This window comes from Cervus elaphus, chromosome 17 (assembly GCF_910594005.1).
Source record: "Cervus elaphus chromosome 17, mCerEla1.1, whole genome shotgun sequence".
NCBI lineage: Eukaryota > Metazoa > Chordata > Mammalia > Artiodactyla > Cervidae > Cervus > Cervus elaphus.
The window spans coordinates 62,543,190-62,570,079 of record NC_057831.1 but is presented as its reverse complement, the minus strand read 5'-3'; the positions used below and the strand labels follow the sequence as shown (position 1 = coordinate 62,570,079).

General features: G+C 36.7%; 1 long non-coding RNA gene across 1 annotated transcript in view; it reads left to right on the top strand.

The window, feature by feature from the left end:
- LOC122673298 overlaps positions 1-26,890 on the top strand; it is a 169,210-nt gene that overhangs the window by 37,582 nt on the left and 104,738 nt on the right. Inside the window, exon 3 of the long non-coding RNA XR_006334660.1 lies at positions 20,680-20,799. This is a non-coding gene — a long non-coding RNA (uncharacterized LOC122673298). The remainder of the gene's footprint in view (positions 1-20,679; positions 20,800-26,890) is intronic.

Genomic DNA, 26,890 nt, shown 5'->3' with positions numbered 1-26,890 from the left:
GGCAATCTTGATTCCAGCTTGTGCTTCATCCAGCCCAGCATTTCTCATGATGTACTCTGCATAGAAGTTAAATAAGCAGGGTGACAATATACAGACTTGATGTACTCCTTTTCTTATTTGGAACCAGTCTGTTGTTCCATGTTTCATTCTAACTGCTGCTTCTTGACTTGCATACAGATTTCTCAAGAGGCAGGTCAGGTGGCCTGGTATTCCCATGTCTTGAAAAATTTTCCACAGTTTGTTGTGATCCACACAGTCAAAGGGTTTAGCATAGTCAGTAAAGCTGAAGTAGATGTTTTTGTGGAACCCTCTTGCTTTTTCAATGATCCAACAGATGTTGGCAATTTGAACTCTGGCTCCTCTGCCTTTTCTAAACATCTAAACATCTGGAAGTTCATGGTTCACATACTGTTGAAGCCTGACTTGCAGAATTTTGAGCATTACTTTGCTAGCGTGTGAAATGAGTGCAATTGTGAGGTAGTTTGAGCATTCTTTGGCATTGCCTTTCTTTGGGATTAGAATGAAAATTGACCTTTTCTATTCCCGTGGCCACTGCTGAGTTTTCCAAATTTGCTGGCATATTGAGTACAGCACTTTCCCAGCATCATCTTTTAGGGTTTGAAATAGCTCAACTGGAAATCCATACCTCCACTAGATTTGTTTGTAGTGATACTTCCTTAGGCTCACTCGACTGCACATTCCAGGATGTCTGACTCTGAGTGTTTGATCACACCATCATGGTTATCTGGGTCTGAAGATCTCTTTTGTGTAGTTCTTCTGTGTATTCTTGCCACCTCTTCTCAATATCCTCTGCTTCTGCTCCACTCTAAATGTAAGAGTGTGTGTCTACAAACCACAAACTCTCAGCCCATTGCTCCCCCTCCCTCCCCCTTGGCAATGACAAGTCTTTTCCCTATGTCTGTGAGTCTGTTTCTGTGCCACAGATATGTCTATTTGGGCCATATTTTACATTCCACATATCAGTGATATCATATGGAATTTATCTTTCTCTTGCTTACTTAGTATGGTAATCTCTAGGTCCATCCACATTGCTGCAAATGGTGTGATTTCATTCTTTTTATGGCTAGGTAATATTCCATTATATATATGTACCATATCTTTATGAATTCATCTGTCAATGAGCACTTAGATTTTTCCATGTCTTGGCTATTGTGAATAGTGCTTTCATGAATACAGGGGTGCATGTATCATTTTGAATTACAGTTAAGTCCGGATGTATGCCCAGGACCTGGATTGCTGGATCATATGATAATTCTGTTTTTAGTTTTTTGAGGATCTTCCATACTGTTTTCCAACTTATCATACATTCCCACCAACAGTGTAGGAGGGTTCCCTTTTCTCTGCACTCTCTTTAGCATTTATTTGTAGACATTTTAGTGATGGCTGTTCTGACAGGTATAAGGTGGTAATTAATGGGAGTTTTGATTTGCATTTCTCTAGCAGCTTATAATGTTGAGCATCTTCTTGGGTGCCTATTGGCCATATATATGTCTTCTTTGCAGAAATGTCTATTTATATATTCTTTCCATTTATCAATTAGGCTGTTTTGTTGTTGCTTTTAGTTGTATGAGCTGTTTATTTATTTTGGTGATTAAGTCCTTGTTGGTCACATGGATTGCAAATATTTTATCCCATTTTTTTATTTGTTCAGGATTTCCTTTAATGTACAAAAGCTTATAAGTTTGATTAAGCCCCATTTGTTTATTTATTTTTATTTCTATTGGGTGAGTGAACAAAGACGTTGGTACAATTTTGTCACAGGATGTTTTGCCTATGTTCTCTTGTAGGAGTTTTATGGTTCATGTCTTATATGTCTTTAATCATTTTGAGTTTATTTTTGTGCATGGTATAAGAGTATGTTCTAACTTCATTGATTTACGTGTAACTGTCCAGCTTTCCCACCACTACTTGCTGAAGTTCTTTTCCCATTTTATATTCTGGCTTCTTTTGTTGAAGACTAATTGACAATAGGTGTGTGGGTTTATTTCCAGGCTTCCTGTTCTATTCCATTGATCTCAATGTCTGTGCCTGTTTTTTTTGTTTTTTTTTTAAACCAATATTGCTGTTTTGATTATTGTAGCTTTGTTAGTATAGCTTTGTATTATTGGCTTAAGTATGGGTGTGTTATGCCTCCTACTTTGTTCTTTTTTCTTAGTATTGCTTTGGCAATATATATGAATTTTTTGGATTATTTTGTTCTAGTTCTGTGAAAAATGTCCTGGGTAATTTGATAGGGACAATATTAAATCTATAAATTATAACATTATAACATTGCCATTTTAACATTATTATTTTTTTTAATCCAAGAGCATGGGATATCTTTCCATTTCTTTGAATCATCTTTAGTTTTCTTTCTTTAAAGGTTTTATATTTCTCAGCATGTAAGTCATTCACCTCCTTGATCAGATTTCTCTGAGTATTTTATTTATTTTTGGTGTGGTTTTAAAAAGTAATGTTTTTTAAAATATTCATTTTCTGGTATTTCACTCTTAGGCTAAAGAAATGCAACTGGTTTCCTAACATTAATATTGTAGCCTGCTACTTTGTTGAATTGGTTTATCTGTTCTTATAGGTTTTGTGTAGATTCCTTAGGATTTTTTATATGTAGTATCACATATTTTTAATCCTATATATATTTTTTATATATAGTATTATCTGCATATAGTAACAGTTATACCCCTTCCTTTCCAATTTGGATACATTTTATTTCTTTTACATGCCTAATTGCTGTGGCTAGGACTTTGAATACTATGTTGAATAGAAGTTGTGCAAATGGTCATCTTTGTCTTGTTCCATATTTTAGTGAGAAGGCTTTCAGCTTTCTATCATTGAGTATTATACTAGCTGTGGACTTGTTATAAATGGCTTTTATTATACTAAGATATGTTTCTTCTATACCCACTCAGAAAGAGTTATCATGAATGGATGTTGACTTTTGTGGAATGCCTTTTTGCTATTGAGATTATCATGTGGTTTTTGACTTGTGTTAATGTATATTATGTTGATTTCTGTTGAACTATCCTTATTAACTTTGGATGAATCCCACTTGGAGGTGGTGTATAATCTTTTCTATGTGTTGTTGGATTTAGTTTGCAAACATTTTATTGAGAACTTTTACATCTATATTCAAAAATATTGGCTTTTAAATTTCTTTTTTGGTGGTACCTTTGTCTGGTTTAGTTATCTAGGTGATGGTGGCTTTATTAGAATGTCTTTGGGAGTCTTCCCTCCTCTTCAGTTTTTAGAAGACTTTGAGAAGGATCCATATAATTTCTTCTTTGTATATTTGGTAGAATTCATCTGTGAAGCGAGGCTTCTCAGAAGTCTCAGTGATAAAGAATTCACCTGCATGCAGGAGATGTGGGTTCAATCCATGGATCAGGAAGATCCACTTGAGAAGAAAATGGCAACTCACTCCAGTGTTCTTGCCTGGAGAATCCCATGGACAGTGGTGCCTGGTGGGCTCTGGTCCATAGGGTCAAAAAGAGTTGAACACATCTGAAGTGACTTAGCATGCATGCACACACTGGATCTTCCATCTTTCTTGGAAGGCTATGGATTTCCATCTAAGAACTGACTGTTGCTGTTTCTCATAGGTTTGGTATGGTTGTGTTTTCATTGTCATTTGTTTCAAGTTATATTTTTTTAATTTCCTTTATAATTTTCTTGTTCTCATTGGGTTTTTAGTAGCATGCTGTTTATTTTCCATATAATCATTTTTTTCTCATTTATTTTTTCTGTGGTAGATTTCTAGTTTAAGTCAGAAGATACTTGAAGTAATTTCTGTACTCTTTAATCTGTTGAGGTTAGTTTTGTGTCCTAGTATGTGGTCAGTCCTAGATAATGTCCCATGTGCACTTGAAAATAATATATATTCTGTTTTTTGTATGTTCTGAAAATATCTTAAGTCTCACTGTTCTATTGTATCATTTACGTTCTCTACTGCCTTATCCAGCACAGGCTAGAATCAAGATTGCCAGGAGAAATATCAACAACTTCAGATATGCAGATGACACCATCCTTATGGCAGAAAGCAAAGAGGAACTAAAGAGCCTCTTGATGGAAGTGAAAGAGGGGAGTGTAAAGTTGACTTAAAATTCAACATTCAGAAAACTCAGATCATGGCATCTGGTCCCATCACTTCATGGCAAATAGGTGGGGAAACAATGGAGACAGTGACTGACTTTATTTTTCTGGGCTCCAAAATCACTGCAGATCACCATGAAATTAAAAGATGCTTGTTCCTTGGAACAAAATCCATGACTAAGCTAGAAAGCATGTTAAAAAGCAGAGACATTACTTTGCCAGCAAAGATCCGTCTAGTCAAAGCTATGGTTTTTCCAGTATCATGTATGGATGTGAGAGTTGGACTATAAAGAAAGCTGAGTGCCGAAGAATTGATGCATTTGAGCTGTGGTATTGGAGATGGGATGGTTGGATGGCATTACCAACTTGATGGACATGAGTTTGAGCAGGCTTTGGGAGTTTGTGATGGACAGGGAAGCCTGGCATGCTGCAGCCCATGGAGTTACAAAGAGTTGGACACAACTGAATGACTGAACTGAACTGATTGCTTTATTTCTCTGTCTTGAATATCTGTCCATTGATGTGAGAAGGTTATTAAAGTCTTCTACTCTTACTGTATTCCCATCAATTTCTCCCTTTTTGTTTGTTAGTATTTATTTTATGTATTTGGGTGCTCTTACATTAGGCTTCCCTGGTGTCACAGATGGTAAGGAATCTGCTGGAAATGTAGGAGACCCAGGTTTAATCCCTAGGTTGGGAAGATCCCTTGGAGAAGGAAATTGAAACCCATTCTAGTATTCCTGCCTAGAGAATTCCATGGACAGAGGAGCCTGGTGGGCTACAGTCAATGGGGTCACAAGTATTCAGGCACAACTGAGTGACTAACACACACTCATACACACATTAGATGCATATATGTTGATGACTGTAAAGCCTCCTCTTTTATTCTTTTTATTATTAGTATCCTTCATTATCTTTTTTGTGGCCTTTGTTTTAAAGTGTATTTTTTCTGGTAAGTATTGCAACTCCCACTTTCTTGCCCTTTCTATTCACGTGAAATATATTTTTCTATCGGGAGCCAGCATATTATAGACTTAAAAAAAAATTCTACCTACAGCTCTATGTTTTTTGATTGTAGCATTCAGTCATTTAAAGTAATTATTAATACATATGTATGTAGTACCATTTTAAACCTTGTTTTCCAGTTATTTCTCTGCCCCCCCCCCCCTTTTTGTGGTTTGGAAATTTCCTTTTATTTTAAGCTTGTGTTCTATTCGTTTTGGTTTTTGTGAATCTCTCTTATCCACATTTCACTATTTTAATATCTTTTTTTACATCATTATGGTGATACTTTTGCTCTTTCTTTGTGTTTACCGTTGCTTTCTTTCTTTTTTTTTTTTTAAATTTTTTTTATTTTTTTTTTCCAGTGGGTTTTGTCATACATTGATATGAATCAGCCATAGATTTACACTTATTCCCCATCCCGATCCCCCCTCCCATCTCCCTCTCCACCCGATTCCTCTGGGTCTTCCCAGTGCACCAGGCCGGAGAACTTGTCTCATGCATCCCACCTGGGCTGGTGATCTGTTTCACCATAGATAGTATACATGCTGTTCTTTTGAAACATCCCACCCTCACCTTCTCCCACAGAGTTCAAAAGTCTGTTCTGTATTTCTGTGTCTCTTTTTCTGTTTTGCATATAGGGTTATCGTTACCATCTTTCTAAATTCCATATATATGTGTTAGTATGCTGTAATGTTCTTTATCTTTCTGGCTTACTTCACTCTGTATAAGGGGCTCCAGTTTCATCCATCTCATTAGGACTGGTTCAAATGAATTCTTTTTGACGGCTGAGTAAAATTCCATGGTGTATATGTACCACAGCTTCCTTATCCATTCATCTGCTGATGGGCATCTAGGTTGCTTCCATGTCCTGGCTATTATAAACAGTGCTGCGATGAACATTGGGGTGCATGTGTCTCTTTCAGATCTGGTTTCCTCAGTGTGTATGCCCAGAAGTGGTATTGCTGGGTCATATGGCAGTTCTATTTCCAGTTTTTTAAGGAATCTCCACACTGTTTTCCATAGTGGCTGTACTAGTTTGCATTCCCACCAACAGTGTAAGAGGGTTCCCTTTTCTCCACAGCCTCTCCAGCATTTATTGCTTGTAGACTTTTGGATAGCAGCCATCCTGACTGGTGTGTAATGGTACCTCATTGTGGTTTTGATTTGCATTTCTCTAATAATGAGTGATGTTGAGCACCTTTTCATGTGTTTGTTAGCCATCTGTATGTCTTCTTTGGAGAAATGTCTGTTTAGTTCTCTGGCCCATTTTTTGATTGGGTCATTTATTTTTCTGGAATTGAGCTGCAGGAGTTGCTTGTATATTTTTGAGATTAATCCTTTGTCTGTTTCTTCATTTGCTATTATTTTCTCCCAATCTGATGGCTGTCTTTTCACCTTACTTATAGTTTCTTTTGTAGTGCAAAAGCTTTTAAGTTTCATTAGATCCCATTTGTTTACTTTTGCTTTTATTTCCAATATTCTGGGAGGTGGGTCATAGAGGATCTTGCTGTGATTTATGTCGGAGAGTGTTTTGCCTATGTTCTCCTCTAGGAGTTTTATAGTTTCTGGTCTTACATTTAGATCTTTAATCCATTTTGAGTTTATTTTTGTGTATGGTGTTAGAAAGTGTTCTAGTTTCATTCTTTTGCAAGTGGTTGACCAGTTTTCCCAGCACCACTTGTTAAAGAGGTTGTCTTTTTTCCATTGTATATCCTTGCCTCCTTTGTCAAAGATAAGGTGTCCATAGGTTCGTGGATTTATCTCTGGGCTTTCTATTCTGTTCCATTGGTCTATATTTCTGTCTTTGTGCCAGTACCACACTGTCTTGATGACTGTGGCTTTGTAGTAGAGTCTGAAGTCAGGCAGGTTGATTCCTCCAGTTCCATTCTTCTTTTTCAAGATTACTTTGGCTATTCGAGGTTTTTTGTATTTCCATACAAATTGTGAAATTCTTTGGTCTAGTTCTGTGAAAAATACCGTTGGTAGCTTGATAGGGATTGCATTGAATCTATAGACTGCTTTGGGTAGAATAGCCATTTTGACAATATTGATTCTTCCAATCCATGAACACGGTATGTTTCTCCATCTGTTTGTGTCCTCTTTGATTTCTTTCATCAGTGTTTTATAGTTTTCTATGTATAGGTCTTTTGTTTCTTTAGGTAGATATACTCCTAAGTATTTTATTCTTTTTGTTGCAATGGTGAATGGTATTGTTTCCTTAATTTCTCTTTCTGTTTTTTCATTGTTAGTATATAGGAATGCAAGGGATTTCTGTGTGTTAATTTTATATCCTGCAACTTTACTATATTCGTTGATTAGTTCTAGTAATTTTCTGGTAGAGTCTTTAGGGTTTTCTATATAGAGGATCATGTCATCTGCAAACAGTGAGAGTTTCACTTCTTCTTTTCCTATCTGGATTCCTTTTACTTCTTTTTCTGCTCTGATTGCTGTGGCCAAAACTTCCAACACTATGTTGAACAGTAGTGGTGAGAGTGGGCACCCTTGTCTTGTTCCTGATTTCAGGGGAAATGCTTTCAATTTTTCACCATTGAGGGTGATGCTTGCTGTGGGTTTGTCATATATAGCTTTTATTATGTTGAGGTATGTTCCTTTTATTCCTGCTTTTTGGAGAGTTTTAATCATAAATGAGTGTTGAATTTTGTCAAAGGCTTTCTCTGCATCTATTGAGATAATCATATGGTTTTTATCTTTCAATTTGTTAATGTGGTGTATTACATTGATTGATTTGCGGATATTGAAGAATCCTTGCATTCCTGGGATAAAGCCCACTTGGTCGTGGTGTATGATTTTTTTAATATGTTGTTGGATTCTGTTTGCTAGAATTTTGTTAAGGATTTTTGCATCTATGTTCATCAGTGATATTGGCCTGTAGTTTTCTTTTTTTGTGGCATCTTTGTCAGGTTTTGGAATTAGGGTGATGGTGGCCTCATAGAATGAGTTTGGAAGTTTACCTTCTTCTGCAATTTTCTGGAAGAGTTTGAGTAAGGTAGGTGTTAGCTCTTCTCTAAATTTTTGGTAGAATTCAGCTGTGAAGCCATCTGGTCCTGGGCTTTTGTTTGCTGGAAGATTTTTGATGACAGTTTCGATTTCCTTGCCTGTGATGGGTCTGTTAAGATCTTCTATTTCTTCCTGGTTCAGTTTTGGAAAGTTATACTTTTCTAAGAATTTGTCCATTTCATCCAAGTTGTCCATTTTATTGGCATAGAGCTGCTGGTAGTAGTCTCTTATGATCCTTTGTATTTCAGTGTTGTCTGTTGTGATCTCTCCATTTTCATTTCTAATTTTGTTAATTTGGTTCTTCTCTCTTTGTTTCTTAATGAGTCTTGCTAATGGTTTGTCAATTTTGTTTATTTTTTCAAAAAACCAGCTTTTAGCTTTGTTGATTTTTGCTATGGTCTCTTTAGTTTCTATTGCATTTATTTCTGCCTTAATTTTTAAGATTTCTTTCCTTCTGCTAACCCTGGGGTTCTTCATTTCTTCCTTCTCTAATTGCTTTAGGTGTAGAGTTAGGTTATTTATTTGGCTTTTTTCTTGTTTCTTGATGTAAGCCTGTAATGCTATGAACCTTCCCCTTAGCACTGCTTTTACAGTGTCCCATAGGTTTTGGGTTGTTGTGTTTTCATTTTCATTCATTTCTATACATATTTTGATTTCTTTTTTGATTTCTTCTATGATTTGTTGGTTATTCAGAAGCGTGTTATTTAGCCTCCAGGTGTTTGAATTTTTAACAATTTTTTTCCTGTAATTGAGATCTAATCTTACTGCACTGTGGTCAGAAAAGATGACTGGAATGATTTCAATTTTTTTGAATTTTCCAAGACCAGATTTATGGCCCAGGATGTGATCTATTCTGGAGAAGGTTCCGTGTGCACTTGAGAAAAAGGTGAAGTTGCTTGTTTTGGGGTGAAATGTCCTATAGATATCAATTAGGTCTAGCTGGTCCATTGTGTCATTTAAAGTTTGTGTTTCCTTGTTAATTTTCTGTTTAGTTGATCTATCCATAGTTGTGAGTGGGGTATTAAAGTCTCCCGCTATTATTGTGTTACTATTAATTTCCTCTTTCATACTCGTTAGTGTTTGCCGTACATATTGCGGTGCTCCTATGTTGGGTGCATATATATTTATAATTGTTATATCTTCTTCTTGGATTGATCCTTTGATCATTATGTAGTGTCCTTCTTTGTCTCTTTTCACAGCTTTTATTTGAAAGTCTATTTTATCTGATATGAGTATTGCGATTCCTGCTTTCTTTTGGTCTCCATTTGCATGAAATATTTTTTTCCAGCCCTTCACTTTTAGTCTGTATGTGTCTCTTGTTTTGAGGTGGGTCTCTTGTAGACAGCATATATGGGGGTCTTGTTTTTGTATCCATTCAGCCAATCTTTGTCTTTTGGTTGGGGCATTCAACCCATTTACATTTAAGGTAATTATTGATAGGTGTGGTCCCGTTGCCATTTACTTTGTTGTTTTGGGTTCACGTTTATACAACCTTTCTGCATTTCCTGTCTAGAGAAGATCCTTTAGCATTTGTTGAAGAGCTGGTTTGGTGGTGCTGAATTCTCTCAGCTTTTGCTTATCTGTAAAGCTTTTGAGTTCTCCTTCATATCTGAATGAGATCCTTGCTGGATACAGTAATCTAGGTTGTAGGTTATTCTCTTTCATTACTTTCAGGACGTCCTGCCATTCCCTTCTGGCCTGGAGGGTTTCTATTGATAGGTCAGCTGTTATCCTTATGGGAATCCCTTTGTGTGTTATTTGTTGTTTTTCCCTTGCTGCTTTTAATATTTGTTCTTTGTGTTTGATCTTTGTTAGTTTGATTAATATGTGTCTTGGGGTGTTTCGCCTTGGGTTTATCCTGTTTGGGACTCTCTGGGTTTCTTGGACTTGAGTGGCTATTTCCTTCCCCATTTTAGTGAAGTTTTCAGCTATTATCTCCTCGAGTATTTTCTCATGGCCTTTCTTTTTGTCTTCTTCTTCTGGAACTCCCATGATTCGAATGTTGGGGCGTTTCACAGTGTCCCAGAGGTCCCTGAGGTTGTCCTCATTTCTTTTGATCCTTTTTTCTTTTTTCCTCTCTGCTTCATTTATTTCCACCATTTTATCTTCTACCTCACTTATCCTATCTTCTGCCTCCATTATTCTACTCTTGGTTCCCTCCAAAGTGTTTTTGATCTCATTCATTGCATTGTTCATTTTTAATTGACTCTTTTTTATTTCTTCTAGGTCTTTATTAAACAATTCTTGTATCTTTTCAATCTTTGTCTCCAGGCTATTTATCTGTAACTCCATTTTGTTTTCAAGATTTTGGATCATTTTTATTATCATTATTCTAAATTCTTTTTCAGGTAGATTCCCTATCTCCTCCTCTTTTGTTTGACTTGGTGGGCATTTTTCATGTTCCTTTACCTGTTGGGTATTTCTTTGCCTTTTCATCTTGTTTAGCTTGCTGTGTCTGGAGTGGACTTTCTGTATTCTGGAGGTCTGTGGTTCCTTTTTGTTGTGGAGGATTTACCCAGTGGGTGGGGTTAGACGATTGGCTTGTCAAGGTTTCCCGGTTAGGGAAGCTTGCGTCAGTGTACTGGCGTGTGGAACTTGATTTCTTCTTTTTGGAGAGCAATGGAGTGCCCAGTAATGAGTTTTGAGATGGGTCTATGTGTTAGGTGTCACCTTGGGCAGCCTGTATGTTGACATTCGGGGCTATGTTCCTGTGTTGCTGGAGAATTTGTGTGGTATGTCTTGCTCTAAAACTTACTGGCTCTTGGGTGGTGGTTGGTTTCAGTGTAGGTATGGAGGCTTTTGGACGGTCACTTATTGCTTAAAGTTCCATGTAGTCAGGAGTTTTCTGGTGTTCTCAGGTTTTGGGCTTAAGTTTCCTGCCTCTGGATTTCAGTTTTATTCTTCCTGTAGTCTCAGGACTTCTCCAACTATACAGCACTGATAATAAAACTTCTAGTTTAATGGCGAAAAGATTCTCCCCTGTTAGGGACACCCAGAGAGGTTCACAGAGTTACATGAACAGGAGAAAAGGGAGGAGGGAGATAGAGATGAGCAGGAGGAGAAAAAGGGGGACTCAAGAGGAGAGAGACAGATCTACGCAGCTGTCTGTTCCCAGAGTGTTCTCCGTATCTCAGACACCTACAAGGATTCACAGAATTGGATTGGGAAGAGAAGGGGAAAGGAGGAAATAGAGGTGTTCTGAGGTAGAAAACAGAGAGTCAAGATTGGGAGAGAATAATCTTCGGTTTAAAGATAGGGCTTCTTTTTTTTTTTTTTTTGGTAAGGTTATAGTGTAGTGAAAATGAAAATGAAGAGTAGTAGAGGAGTACTAGAGGACTTTAAAAGAAATAAGATAAAAAGAAAAATAGAAAATAAAAGAGAAAACGGAAAGGAAAAAAAAGAAGAAAAAAGAAAAAAAAGGAAAAAGAAAAAAAAGAAAAAAAACAAAAAAAAAAAAAAAGAAAGAAAGAAAAAAAAAAAAAATTTTTTTTCCCCTAATTAAAAAAATCGTAAAAATCTATGTAAATGAAAGTTAAGGAGTAATGGGGGAGTAATAGGGAATTTTAAAGGAAAATAAAAGAGAAAAAATAAAAAAGAAAAAATATAAAAAGAAAAAAAAAATTTTTTTTTTTTTTTTCCTTACTTAGAAAAAAAAAAAGTAAAAATATATCTAGGAGTTTCTCTGGAGCTGCTGCGGTCAGTGTGGGTTCGGCTCAGTTTCAGATAGCTCCTCGTTCCAGCTTACACTTCTCGATATCTACAGGGCCTTTCCGGTGAAGTCGGTGTTTTCTACAGGGATTTTAATCTGTTGCACCAGTCCCTTCTGAAGCGGTTCCCTTTGTTTATTTGGCTTCTGTTTGCCGGTCTCTTCAGAGCCTCATTTCCGCCCTGACACAGGCGGGCGGAGGTGGACTCTTATTCAGTTAGCTAGTTCCGTTGCGCTGCGGGGCGGGGCTGACGCTGAGGGGAGGGGCTGGCCCTGCGGGGCGGGGCTGACGCTGCGGGGAGGGGCTGGCCCTGCGGGGGCGGGCTGGCGCTGCCGGGAGGGGCTGACGCTGCTTTCTCCGTCTGCGCTGCTCAGGCTCCCGGCTGTTCTATATGGAGCGCGCCCCGCGCTGCGCTAGGTTCCAGCCCTCGGGTGTTCCACAAAAGCGCGGAAGGAAAAGCTGCGCCTGCTCTCTGTGCCTTCCCCGTTAGAGCGGTCCAGGCAGCGAGGGGCTTGATGGGCGCACTATCCCCAGGTGTGGCGCGCCCACTCCCTTCCGCGGACCCAGTCTCAGTTTCCGCTGACGCCAGTCGGGTGCACGCGCCTTCCGCCCTCTGCGTCCCCAGCCCCAGTCCCTGCCCGCGCCGGTCGGGTGCCTGCGCCCTGTGTCTCGCCGCGACCTTCCCCTCCCCCCTGCCTCCTGCCTCCGGCGGGGCTGGGCGGGTCCGCAGCCTGCGACCTCTTCTTGGGACTTTCTCCGTCCCTTTGTTCTGCGAACGGCCGGCAGTGTGTTCCGGCCGGTTAATTTTCTCTCTTTTGGTCTCCCACAGTTCAAGTTGGCACCTCACAGAAGCTCCCTCCGATTGTCCTCAGGGCACTCAGGCCCGGACCCTAGCCCAAGCAAGGCCGCCTAAGACTCCCTTCCCGGGACGGGTCTCCGTCCTTAGCTCTTTTGTCTCACTTTTTATCTTTTATATTTTGTCCTACCTCCTTTCGAAGACAATGGGCTGCTTTTCTGGGCGCCTGATGACCTCAGCTAGCGATCCGAAGTTGTTTTGCGAAGTTTGCTCTGCGTTCAGTTATTCTTTTGATGAATTTGTAGGAGAGAAAGTGGTCTCCCCGTCCTACTCCTCCGCCATCTTGGCTCCTCCCCGCGTTGCTTTCTTATATAAGTCTTTTTTCCTTTTGAGCTGTATACTGGCTTATTTAAGTGATTTACTTTACTATTGTAATTTCCTCTTTCCCATATCTTCTTGCTTCTTTTCTATTTAGAGAAGACCTTTCAATATTCCTATTGGTGTAGGTTTAGTATTGCTATATCCTTTTGACTTTTGCTTGTCTGAGAAAGTGTTTATTTCTTCTACTATTCTAAATGATAGTCTTGCTGAGTAGAATATTCTAGATCACAGAGCATTTCCTTTCAAGACTTTGAATGTATTTTTCCACTCCCTTCTGGCCTTCACTGTCTCTGTAGAGAATTCAGCTGATAGCCTTAGGGAGATTTCCTTGCAATTGACTCATTTTTCTCTTGCTGCCTTTAGAACTTTTGACTTTTTTTTTTTTTAGTATGTCTGATTGTAAGTTTGTTTGAATTCATCTTCCTTGGGATCCTTTGTGTTTCCTATGTCTGGATATGTTTTTCCTTCTTTAGGTTTGCGGAATTTTCAGCCATAATTTCTCTAAATACATTTTCTATCCCCTTTTTATTCTCTTCTGGAATTCTTTGTAGATTGGCATACATTATATTATCCCGTAGGTCTGTTACAGTGCTTTCACTTTTCATTTGGATTTCTGTCTGCTATTCTGATTGTGTAATTTCCATTATTCTACTTTTTTTTTTTTCTTTTGCATGATTCATTCTGCTTCATTGCCCATATAACTTGCCAGCTTTTAACTTGGCAAATGAATTTTCTAATTTTTCTTGGCTCCTCCTTATAGTTTATAGTTTTTTATGGTAATCTGCACTTCTATTGATAGCTTTTCTTCATTCCCTCAGTATTTACATTCTTTTTTTGAACTCAGTGTCTGTTACTCTGAAGATGTCTTTTTAATTGTTTGTTCCTTCAGGGAAATTCTCTTGATCCTTTAGCTAGGAGTGGTTCATCTGCTTCTTTATTTTACCTTTATTTCTCGTACTTTGTGAGTTTATTGCTTCCCTGATAGCTCAGTTGGTAAAGAATCAGCCTGCAGTGCAGGAGACCCTGATTTGATTCCTGGGTGTTGGGAAGATCCCCTGCAGAAGGGAGAAGCTACCCACTCCAGTATTCTTGGGCTTCCACTGTGGCTCAGCTGGTAAAGAATCCGCCTGCAATGTGGGAGACCTGGGTTTGATCTCTGGGTTGGGAAGATTCCCTGGAGAAGGGAAAGGCTACCCATTCCAGTATTCTGGCCTGGAGAATTCCATGGATTGCCTAGTCCATGGGGTCACAAAGAGTCAGACATGGCTGAGTGGCTTTCACTTGTGAGTTTAGGGAAAATAATTCTTTACTATAGTCTTGGAGGGCTGTTCCAGTCAGGAATATCCCTGGGTAGCTTGTGTGGGTTAATTTTTTTTTTTTTAATGTGAGGGCTGCTTTTATTTTGGATGTTAGCCACCTCTTTCCTTGGCATATGCTGGTCATTATCCCTTTGATAGGGAGTGTTCAGGGTGTTTGGTGGTTCATGCAAGAGGAGGCATGACCAGCACCTACTTACGGGACCCTTGGCAATAGTAGGGATCTGTGCCTGCCTCCGGAATCTGAGGTAGCAGCAGCAACTCACACCTGTCCTTGGAGCTTGTTCAGCTGGCCCCCTGCCACTTGAGAATGCGTGCACAGTCCTTGATGAATGTAACTTCCTGCTCAGTGTTTCTGACATAGTTTTACACTGCTAAGAAACTTCTTATGTCTAGTGACTGTAGGCTTTCTACAAAACCACCTTGAGCCTTCTCAGCAGACGTGCAGCAGAGACCGTCTACTGACACCAGGTTGTGGTGAGGTGCTGATTGCAGAGTACCAAGCAAGAACGGAAAGCGTGTGCTCAAAAGACCCAGATTTCCTGATGGCTTTGGGGGAAGTGTTTTTTAAAGCCAATGTGAGGGAGGGGTTGTAGGGTGCATGATCAGCTCATGTGCAGTTCTCTGATTGGCTGGAGGTGAGGTAACCTAATGATTCCGGAATCTCAGACATCAGCCTTCCGGTTGCACCTGGTCTGGGGTCTTTGTGCTGGTGTTCAACGTGCAGTTAACCTCCTCCACCTGATGGGTTTTTAGTATCAGCAAAATAACTTGAAGATGTGGCTCAATATATTCTGTATGGCCTTTGAGGAGGAACCAAGGGTCCCGAGCTTGGTTTTATGGCTAAACTATTATCATTTCGTCTTGCTTCACTGCTTTTCTGACTCTTCTGATTAAATTTGCTCTTTGTAACTCAGGGAAGGCAGAAGAGGATAAATCTTTTCTAAAAACGAGAGCTGGGGGGCCCAGGGTTGTATGTGTGTTGGGAGAAGGCAGTCTGTTCCCAAGACAGCCTTGCGGGGTCCTGTTTGGTTTCGGTTTGAATGATTTTCTTTGTGTAAAACAGAGGCCTCTGTCCTGGTGCTCTAAGTAACTTACTTAGTGGTGTGCAACTCTTTGCAACCCCATGGACTGCAGCCCACCAGGCTCTTCTATCCATGGGATTTCCCAGCAAGAATACTGGAGTGGGCTGCCATTTCCTTCTCCAGGGCATCTTCCTGACCCAGGGGTCAAACTCACATCTCCTGCATTGGCAGGCAGGAAACCTTTGTATGTTAAAGTATTAGAGATAAATTAAAAAGGGGGAATGTTTTCAGCAGGATTGGGATCACATTCTTCTTAGACTAGAATATGTCACATAGAGTAGAACTGCTGGTGAAAGTCTAATGTGAACACATACCATTTAATTTCCATTGAACTTGCTATATTCTGAGTAAAACATGCCTATGAGTAAAATAATAAAGTATAAGCAGAATAGCATTACAATAGTACCCTGCTGGGATTTAGCCACCAGCAGTGGAAGGGGCTGCTCCAAGAGCATCTGTCTTTTTGGCAAAATTCAAATGCAGATGCTCTCGTTACTTTCATAATGCTACTGAGATTTCCATTTGATTACAGAAACGGGCCTGCCCTCTGTTGCTAGGCCTGAGTCATTTGCCCTACCTGTTATGTTGAGTTGTCAAATTGCTTTTAATGAGGAAAAAAAAAAAACTTCCTGAGAAAAGCCCAATAAAAAGCATTAGCAACTGCTTATAATTTAAACCCAGATTTGCCAGCATACCTCCTTTTCCCAAATATCACTGTATTTGTATTCCCTATATGGTGGATGGCAACAGTTGCAAGCTCAGATTATTGTTCTTGTCATGCCATGGTCTCCTGTGAATGCTGTCCTATAAATGCTGACCTGTTATATATTTCTGCTGTCCAGTTGTTTCCTTGTAAAGGACCGATAAGTTAAAAATATTTAGAAACTCAGGACTTTCTTATACAAAAATAAAAGGCTAATATTTTAATCCTCTAAAAGTGAGATTATAAGAGTCTGTGTACACAAGCCTTAAAATGCAGTGGTGTGTGTGTGAACTATTGAGATGGTGAATCTGGTTGGAATTGGTATTTCATCTTTTTTTTTTGCTGATTATCTGCCAACATACATATGATTTATGCTTCAGTTTACTCATCTGAAAAATATTGAGATAACATATATGTTGAGAAGATATACAGATATATATTACAATTTCTTTAAATAGAATATATGTGTATTAACCTGAGATTAACTATATCCCTCAAGACACTATAGGAGTACAACTGACTCCTAGGTGCTGGCTATCTCATTTAAATGGTTTGTCTTCTGGAGAACATTTTTTTATCTACAAATCTCATTTTAGTTATCTAAAAAAGTGACTTGTGGAAAAATTATCTCTTGAAATACTTGTTTTCTTCTGGATTCATAATTTTATGTGACAAAAGGGGACAATACAGAACATATTACAATTTATAAATAAAAGTAAAACCGACCAGGATTATAGACAGAACATTACTCAAAAGAGAAACTACGGTTAGTTGATTATGGAAATTGAAAGAGCAACACGGGTGCAGAGGTTAAGTGGAAATTATGCAGCCGAAATTTAAAAGAAACATACAAGAAGTGTTTGAAAATGAAAGATTGTTATGGCAAGTCAGAATACCAGTAAGAGTATGAACTAATTATATTATATAAATTAAAGCATAATGAATGAAAGAATCTTCTAGAGCTATCTTATTTTCAAATAATATAAGAGATGATCTTTGTGGACTGTGTGAAATGACATCATTAGTGCATAAAATATTCAGAGTATCACATCACTGCAATTAGCAGTTATGTTGAATATTTTTTGTTTACCCTTTCTGAGATATATTTTCCACGTTTCTCTAATCTGTCCTGTGCCCTGGTAAGGTCAGTCCCTGTCAGAACCCCTTTACCCACATCTAGGTGGGTGACAGAGTTTCTTAGGCATATTGCTAAGGAGAGGAAGAAAGCCCAGTCAGAACATGTCATCTGCCTCGTTCCTTATCTGTCATGCTCCGGATTCCTTCCCTCAGTCTCAGCCCTTAGCGTCTGGTGAGCTACATGTTTTGATCTCTTACATGCAAAATGGGAGAAATTATTTGTATTAACATAAATACTGTATTAGTCCACTGTGGTAGATTAGTTAAATATATGTAAACCTAGAAACAAATCATGACATAACAACTTTGATAAGTTAATAATATAAGAACAGAGTATCAGAAAGAGAAGGAAAGAATTCCATTTACTTTGGGGTCAAAAGAAAAAAAAAAAATACTTGGGAATAAACCTACCTAAAGAGGCAAAAGATATCTACTCCAAAAGTTATAAGTCATAAATGAAAAAATTGAAGACAACCACTTTTCTATTATAGAATGGAAAAGTAACACACCAAAGTGAAATTTTTTGCGGCATTATTTACTTCCTATGTAATTTTCATGTCTGTTAACCCTAGTTTTCTAACCTGTAAGATAGTTTTAACAATACTAAATTTTCATAACAGTTGTAAAGAGATCAGGTTAAGAATGTAAAACAGATGACTGGAAAGCACTGTTCTGGTACACAGTCGGAATCTGCTATGCCTGAGACATCTAGAGTCCATTTTACTAAAATAATTTGTAAAGAAATTAAACTTTGAGTTTTTATTTTTTTATTTCTTTCCTTTGAAACATTGTTTCTGTAATCTTGTGTTTAATGTGTTTTGCTTTCTTATTATTTATGCCTTAAAACTATGTGACCAACCATCATGATTTAGAATTGCTCTGGTACAGTTCAAATTTTGATTCATTTACTCCAGATTTTCTTCCAATAGAACTTGTTGTTTTGGAAAGCAAATGTTTTTCAGATTTTTTTATCTTTTAAATTATCTTTGTAGATTAAGCACAGTTATTTGATTCTAATCTGTTATACTAGTTACATTATTGGATTTTGACTTACAATTTACAAACAAAAGCCAGCATTTAATAGAATTTCCAATCACATTCACCAGTCAAAAAGGAGCTAAATCATTTCTGAACCTAAAATATCTAGAAATGGAGACATAGCCTTAGATTTTCAGTAATCTAAAGTTCATTATCCAATTATTAGTATTTGTCTTGGATGTTCATAAAGGTAAATAATATTGCTATATATCTGGACTTTTGATGCTTAGTAGTGAAACAAAAGTTTTAAAAGAATATTCATCTAAAAAAACAAAAAAGCAAGAATGTTCACCTGAGCAAGAATAGCTCTGGAGGAACATATTTTGTGACTACCATTTTATTCTTATGAGTAGGCTCCTCATCTCATGCCTTCTGCTCAACACAGATCTTCTATAAATCCCCTTCTATTATTTTCCCCTCCTTTGCTCTACCTTTATTTTCCTTACAATTTCACTCTTTACATTCAGCTTGATACCGTCAATTTTCATTGCCTCAATTGTCAGCTATATACATATATACATTACATATCTATACACACACACATATATATGTGTGTATATATATATATATCTGTGTGTGTTTGTGTATATATATATGTATATATATATCTGTATATATGTATATCTGCATTCTTCTGGCTCTTAGTTGATATACGGACCTAAAACTCTATGAAATCAGCATCTCCACTTAAGATTTCTCAGGGACCTCAGAAACTCAGCATGTGTCAAACTGGGATCATTCTGCCTGAATTTATTATGTTGTGGATTAGTATCACTCACTCCACTGTTGAGCCAAAAACCCATTCTTCCTTGACTTACCCCTCCTTCTTGTCTTTCCCACAGCCAGTAAGAAATCCAACCATCTAATCCTCTGAGTCCTATCATCCAAATATTTTTTTGAACCTATTCACTCTTCTGTCCCATTTATCCTAAGATTTCTATCATGATTTAGAACACAGCCATTTCTTTCCTGGATGAATGTTTAGCCTTCTAATAAATCTCTCTGTTCTGAGTTATTTCTATGTCCATATGGTTTCCACCCAGTAGCCTATTTTTGCTTTCTTTTTGATTATCATTCATTTGTTAAAATGAAGTTAAAAGGAAGCTATTGTTGGATATTAATATCTTCAGTTATTAAAAACTAGTCTGACATTCATATATAGAGTTTGTCCAAACTCCAGTCTAAGTTGGCTTCCAGTGATTCTTATCAAAAGGAATATCACAAAGCCAGTTGTGAGTTGGTGGGAGGAGGGGGAGTGGCTGCAAAATAATCTTAGCATTTGAGGTACCCATTCCTCCAGTCCTGATTTAACCAGGATAGTTCTGCATTTATCTTTTTGTATATCTTAGTTCTGCATTATTTTTTATTGAAGGAAAGATGTGACAATGTTTGGAAACCATAATTATATCATTTTCCATATAAAATTGTTCTTTATTAAAAATTCAGTACAAGTATGCTTACTAGAGAATATCCTGATAAGCAAATCCATATATCATATTCTATCCCCTTAGAGTCCTAAATTTCCTTGGACATTATTTTTGTTTTCAATAGAGTGTAGTTTATTTCATTTTTCTTATGTTAGGTCTGTTTTCTTCTCTCTCCCAGACACAAACCAACTTCCCAATCAAAACTAATTTAACTTACTAAATGTATTCTTTTTTAAATTATTTTTTAATTGAAGGATAATTGCTTTACAGAATTTTGTTGTTTTCTGTCAAACCTCAACATGAATCAGTTTTAGGTATACATATATCCCCAATGCAAAGATCAAAATTTTCAAAAATGTTTCCACAAGTATATACTCAAGAGAAATTGATTTTATAGTGAAAATCCAGGAAGTAGTCCAAGTAAACTACGTTTTAAAGTACTTTCTCACTTTTTATAAAGTCAGATATTTCTTTCCTTTTTGTTTATGGTTTTGTATGCTGGTATTTTGGGTATGAATAGCTCTAGGCTCGAGGCACAGGTTATAGACAATACTGATTTGGTTGGGCTTATAGACTTTTGTATGCACCAACAGTTTTGTTTTGTTGGTTCTTTTACTGAAAAGCACTTTGACCCCTGTGTGTTCTTCCCTGGCTCACATTCCAAAAGCTAACAGGAATACTTGCAACTTTGTTTCCAGGAACCAGTGGCTTGTCTGTTTTAAACTGCATTCTGGCATCAATGACCAAATCAGTTAACAACAGTAATAGTACTCTAGGTAGAATCTATTGGCCACACCAGCTCAATTTTTATTAAATTTTTATTAAATGTTTGCCCCATCATTTGGACCACATAATTTTGGAGTTACCTTCTGCTAATAATTGCTGGGTTAAGGGAGAATTTTCTCATTTGTAATATCTTCATGCTCTCCCTGACCTTCAATCTCTCCATCTTTTACTAGGACAGAGAAGTTGGAGAAAAAAGATTCCCAAAGATATCCATCCTCTGTGGCCTCTGCTAGTTCCTTTCAATCAACACAACAGTGGATGTATCTCATCACTATGGCAACCATCTGCTTTTAGTAAGTTATTTCTACTATCTCTGCTTTTCATTACAGACTCTGTTTTAGTAACTCTTTACTAAAATAAGATTGCGGTGCTTAGCATATTCTTAACCTGAGTTCTCTTATTTCTTAAATCTGCAACTTTCTACTTTTAAACAATTCTGAATAAATTTTACTTAAGTAAACATTTTAAACAAATAGAATTTTGTCAAAAGGACAAATATACTATGCAGTGGCACAAAAATAGTTGCTAATTGGATTTAAAGATAGAATCAATGATTTATTGGAAATGGGTATCTTCAAAATATTCCTTATTTGATCTTATTAGGTAGTTCCAACAACTCCTACACCAATTTTAGAGTTAACATTGGCTGCTACTCTAGGTGATTTGACTACATTTCTTGGTTACCTTTTGACTGGTGCATGGCTAAAATTTCCAGATGGTTCACACAGTGAAAGTGCTTCAAGGGAAGCACAAACCAGAAGTTAGCCACATAAATATTAGTGAATAATAAATTTATTATTATATCCAATATAAAATTGATGATATAAATAAATGATATGTTTAAAATATAAATAAATTATGCCTGTGAACTGTTAGTTTGTATTGAAAGAATCAATGAAGAGAAAGCAAAAGATAGTAATCAATGAATTTTATTACATTTAATCTTTTTGAGAATAATTTCTCTTTGGAGCAACCATTTTCTCTAATCTCAGTGTTGATAGATACAAAATCATCACCCTTCCTTCTTTCTTTTTCTTTTTGTTATTGCAAAATATCATGATTTTTAAAAACATGGCTTTGTAGTGTAATGTTGGGAAATCAAATTTTACAATTCTAGTTGAGCCAGCATTGAGTGTATTTTATTAATAGGACAGGAAATAGAGTGTAGTTGAGTTATGCAAATACAGTCAGACCTTTTTTTTATTTACAAATTTTGTATTTTGCTCCTCATTGATCTTTTGCATTAAGTTGGATTTTTAAAGTATTTGAAGGATTTTAAAGATTTTAAAGTATTTTAGACATTCGTCTTGAAAGCTGAGTTGCTTGCTCCACCCTAAATGCTGCACCTGAAGTGAATGCCTAACTTCTCTTGCCCCAACCACAGTTCTCTTATTAATAAGATCCCTTTAGAAATTTGAAATATTAATTCATAATATTTAAAGTTTTGTTATTAAGCTGCTAAATGATCATTTATGATTCCATGAAAATGTTATTTTTAAAAAACATTTTTATTCCATAGTCAACAATAACAACATGTACATACTAGCAAATCATTTTGGCTTTTCTTCAGGTGACTTATTAGGAAAGTAGGAAATCATAGTAAGCAAATAAGAAAATAATTGTCTTATGGAGCATCTGATTTTAATAATTGAAATTGTTTTTACTTGATGCATTTTTCGAAAGAGAAAACCTATTTGCTTATATAAAAGATGTATTTTTGTCTAGGATGGGATTTTCAAAATGAATGAGTCTAGATGAGTCAGTCTTACGTTAATTACAATGCCATCAATATTTACAGAAGAAATACAGCTTTAAAATTTTTTTATTCTAATTCGACCTATAACATTTTCTAGCGGTCTCTTCCTCATTTTAAAAAGGAGATTTCTGTATTTAGTTGCATATTTAACTATCTTTGCCGTCAGTAAGGCAATGACGATTAAGGTAAGGAGAGTTTAACATATGGTGAATTGTGTGTTAAGTTTGTCTATTCCACTGAAGTGATACTGGGAGAGAGGGAAAAAAATCTGAAAATAAATATTTCTTTCTCTAAGACTTGAGTCTTTATTATTTGTAGTTAGAAATAAGTAATTACTGAAAGACCATAATGTCCCTGCTGGATTTTATGAATCTAAGGATTATGTGATTTAATTTTGATATTTCATACACTGCTTGATATTTCATAATTACTGTGAACACTGATACATCTGTAGCATTTTTAATTCTTTGATAAATGTATTAAAATATTTTACATTCATAGCAAGATATATGCCAGGGGCAAAAAGTTCATGAGAGGGAAATAATTATATCAAATGAAAGATTGAATTCTGTTTCTCTGATGCAGTGGATCAAATATTTGACTTGCTAGTAGAAAAATTACTTAAGAGCGCTACATAAGTGAAAGCAAGTTTTTTTAGCACTTGGCTCTTACTGTTCTTATAAGAAATTATATGTTCCTGTTCTTTTCATTAATGTGAAAGGGAAGAATTAACTCAGTGTGAATATATTTCACAGCATGATGTACTATAGGAAATAATGCCAAATACATAACAAGTAGAATCAGTAATTAAAATTAAGCATATATCCATTATCACAGTATGAATAAATATATATACACTCTTACACACAAGCATCAATGAAGATAGCACTGAGAATATGTGAAAAGTTCATTTCATAATTCAAGACAAATTGTAATTTTCAGTGAGGACCCCAGTAACAGCTGAGCAGATGTTGCTGTGTGTGCTTGCATGATCCTGATTTTCATAGAGGACCATAGTGCAAGTAGTTACCTGATTATGCTAGTTTCTGAAGTCACCAAGGACAAATCCTTTATACAGAATAAGTCTTAATTCAGAAAACTTTGTTACTGTCTGTTCACTTACTAAATAAATAAATAACTGTAATACCTAAGTAAGTCTTGTAAATCAATGCTAAAAAGAAACAGGCACCTCACAAAAGAAGAAAACAAAATTTTCAGCAAGAATAAATCCCCATATGAATCAAATAAATGTGCAGTTAAAACAACAATAGAACATGTGTCCCACTAGTAAAAATTTAAATGTAATGAAAATAAGCTGGCTGGCGAGGTGGGGAAATTGAATTCATTATAATTACTGCTGGAAATATGAGTTGTAGAACCCTTATAACTATCAACTAAAATACACATACACTTTAATCATTACTGTTCTAGAAATATGTCCTATTAGAAATACAGTTCAAATATAGAAATAAAATAAGCTTGACTCAATTTTATTTTAATATTAATATATAAGGATAATGTAAAAGATGAATAATCAAATCTAATGTATACTTATGTAAAGGAAAAATAATATGAAATTTTGAAAGAAACTAAACTGCTATTATAGGAGAACAAGGGAGAGTATATGGTGAGCAGATATAAAAGTAGATATTCTTTGAAATGAAGAAGATAATAATGTAAACCAGTACGGGGATAGATTTTTATTTTATATGGTATCTCTGCTTAATTCACATCATGTATGCATGTGTATGTGGAAGCCAGGGGCCTCCAGAGCATGAAGCTATACAGTGCTTGCAGAAGTGTCCACCATGAAGAAGCAGTGACCGTGGACAATAGTTATTGTTATAGTGAAGCTGCAGGAACATAAAAGGAAGTAACCTTTACAACTTAAGACTTGAAGGACTAGATATGTCACAGAAGTCTAATTTGTTCTTTACTGAGAATGTTTTTGAGTAAGGTTATCTAAACTTTTGGTTGCTACACTCAGTAGTATTTTTTTCAGACTTTAATTTCCCACATCCATCGATACAGCTGATCACATCTAACATCAGAATATACTTCCCACCCTTCCAACATTCAGTGGCCTTTGACAGTTTTCTACTAAATATTCTCTCATCTGTTTTATCACATCTTAGTCATCTTTGTCCCTGTTTTTTCATCCAAAATTAAAAAAAAATTATATTCTACAAGGTTTCAACATAAACTCTCCTGTTTGTACCTAAAACACCCAACTTTGCTCCTGTTCTTCACTGAGAACCTCAGTAACAACTGAGCAGATGAGTTTCTAACCACTTTTGCACCGACAACTATTGATTTTACTTCTTTGCTCTAGACTTTCCAGTCGGAGTCAGCTACATATTTTCAACTACTAGTTTTCAACACCTGGTTCAAAATTCTTTACTCTGAGCACCCTGGTCCCTAAATTCTATATTCTGTGCTCTTAACCTTTCTTTCATATTTTAATGTAGTCACATATAATTTGAAATTGATTTATTTATACTTTCATCTCCACGTGATAGAGAATTAGTTTTTTTTTTGTAAGAAATGCCTAATTTTTTCTCCTTTGCACAAGAGCTAGATCACATTAAGTCATTAAATAATCATTTAAAAGAAAAAGACTTTCCTAGTGAAATAATACCACTGAGTGACCATCATTCAGACAGCATAACTTCCTGTCTATTCCCCTAGAAGAGAACCTAAAAAGATGTTTTATCTAGAAATATGGTTCTTTGACATATTAAAGGTAAAAGTGTGCCTTCCCAATAAATCATCTTGCAAGAATTTCATGTCACTACTAAAGGTTATAATGCATAAAATGTCTTGAAGCAAAATCATTGAAGAATAAAATAATAAAAGAACCATGGAATAAGAACAACGTATATTTTCTTGCTTTAAGAAAAAAAAAACAAACTAGTTTTAGTTCAGGATCTAGCATAATTAAGTTGCTTTCTAAACAGTTAACTCTGACAAAAAATGAATTTTGATGATTTAAGAGAAAGTATCATTCCAGTCATTACTTTCAAGGTTTTCAATAATTCATCAGCAGGGATCACAAAAAAACTGAGAATGCAGCAAAGACAGAAATAGTATTGCACGTTTGAGTCTTAAAATGAATGCACCATGAAGAAGCCAGCCCTTGCAAAACATTGGTTGTATGTAGTCAGCTCAATGACCAACCTTGAAGAAGTCATACCAGGAGCTGTTAATCCGCCAAACCACAGTCTTTTTTTTCTAGCTCATCCTGGATGAAATAAGAGAAAATGGAGGGTCAGGCAGTCTCCCTGGACCAAGGGCTCAGAGACGCTAAGAAACAGACTGGAAACAAAGAATCCCAGTGCCTAATGTCCTGCTTTGCTGGTGACATATATCAGATGTAGTGGGCCACTAGTGGCCAAATACAATTATTCCCCAGTGCAGATATGTGTCATTTCTAATGGGGAATTATATAATGAAATAGATGCTTAAGGAATTAGACTAATCAGCTGGAGAATTAGTACAGTTCAGTCGCTCATGTCCAACTCTTTGTGACTCCATGGACTGCAGTATGCCAGGCCTCCCTGTCCATCACCAACTCCTGGAGCTTACTCAAACTCATGTCCACTGAGTTGGTGATGCCATCCAACCATCTCATCCTCTGTTGTCCCCTTTTCCTCCCACCTTCTATCTTTCCCAGCATCAGGGTCTTTCCCAAGGAGTCAGTTCTTCTCATCAGGTGGCCAAAGAACTGGAGTTTCAGCTTCAGCATCAGTCCTTCCATTGAATATTCAAGACTGATTTCCTTCAGCATTGACTGGTTTGATCTCCTTCCAATCCATGGGACTTTCAAGAGTCTTCTCCAACATCACAGTTCGATAGCACCAATTCTTCAGCACTCAATTTTCTTTATAGTCCAACTCTCACATCCATACATGACTACTGGAAAAATCATAGCTTTAACTATATGGACTTTTGTTGGCAGAGTATGTCTCTGCTTTTTAATATGCTGTCTAGGTTAGTGATAGCTTTTCTTCCAAGGAGGAAGCTTTTTTTTTTTTTTAATTTCATGGTTGTAGTCACAATCTACAGTTTTTCTGGAGCCCATGAAAATGAAGTCTCTCACTGTTTCCATTATTTCCCCATCTAGTTTCCATGAAGTAATGGGACCAGATACCATGATCTTCCTTTTTTGAATGTTGAATTTTAAGCCAACTTTTTTACTCTCCTCTTTCATCAAGAGGCTTTTTAGTTCTTCTTCACTTTCTGCCATAACGGTGGTGTCATTTGCATATCTGAAGTTATTGATATTTCTGCTGGCAATCTTATATCCAGCTTGTGCTTTATCCAGCCTGGCATTTCACATGATGTACTCTGCAAATAAGTTAAATAAGCAGGGTGACAATAAACAACCTTGACATACTCCTGTCCTGATTTGGAACCAGTCTGTTGTTCCATGTCCAGTTCTAACTGTTGCTTCTTGACCTGCATACAGAGTTCTCAGGAGGCAGGTGAGGTGGTCTGGTATTTCCACATTGTGTTGTGACCCACATAGTCAAAGACTTTGGTATAGTCAATAAAGCAGAAGTAGATGTTTTTCTGGAACTATTTTGCTTTTCCAATGATTCACTATATGTTGGCAATTTGATCTCTGA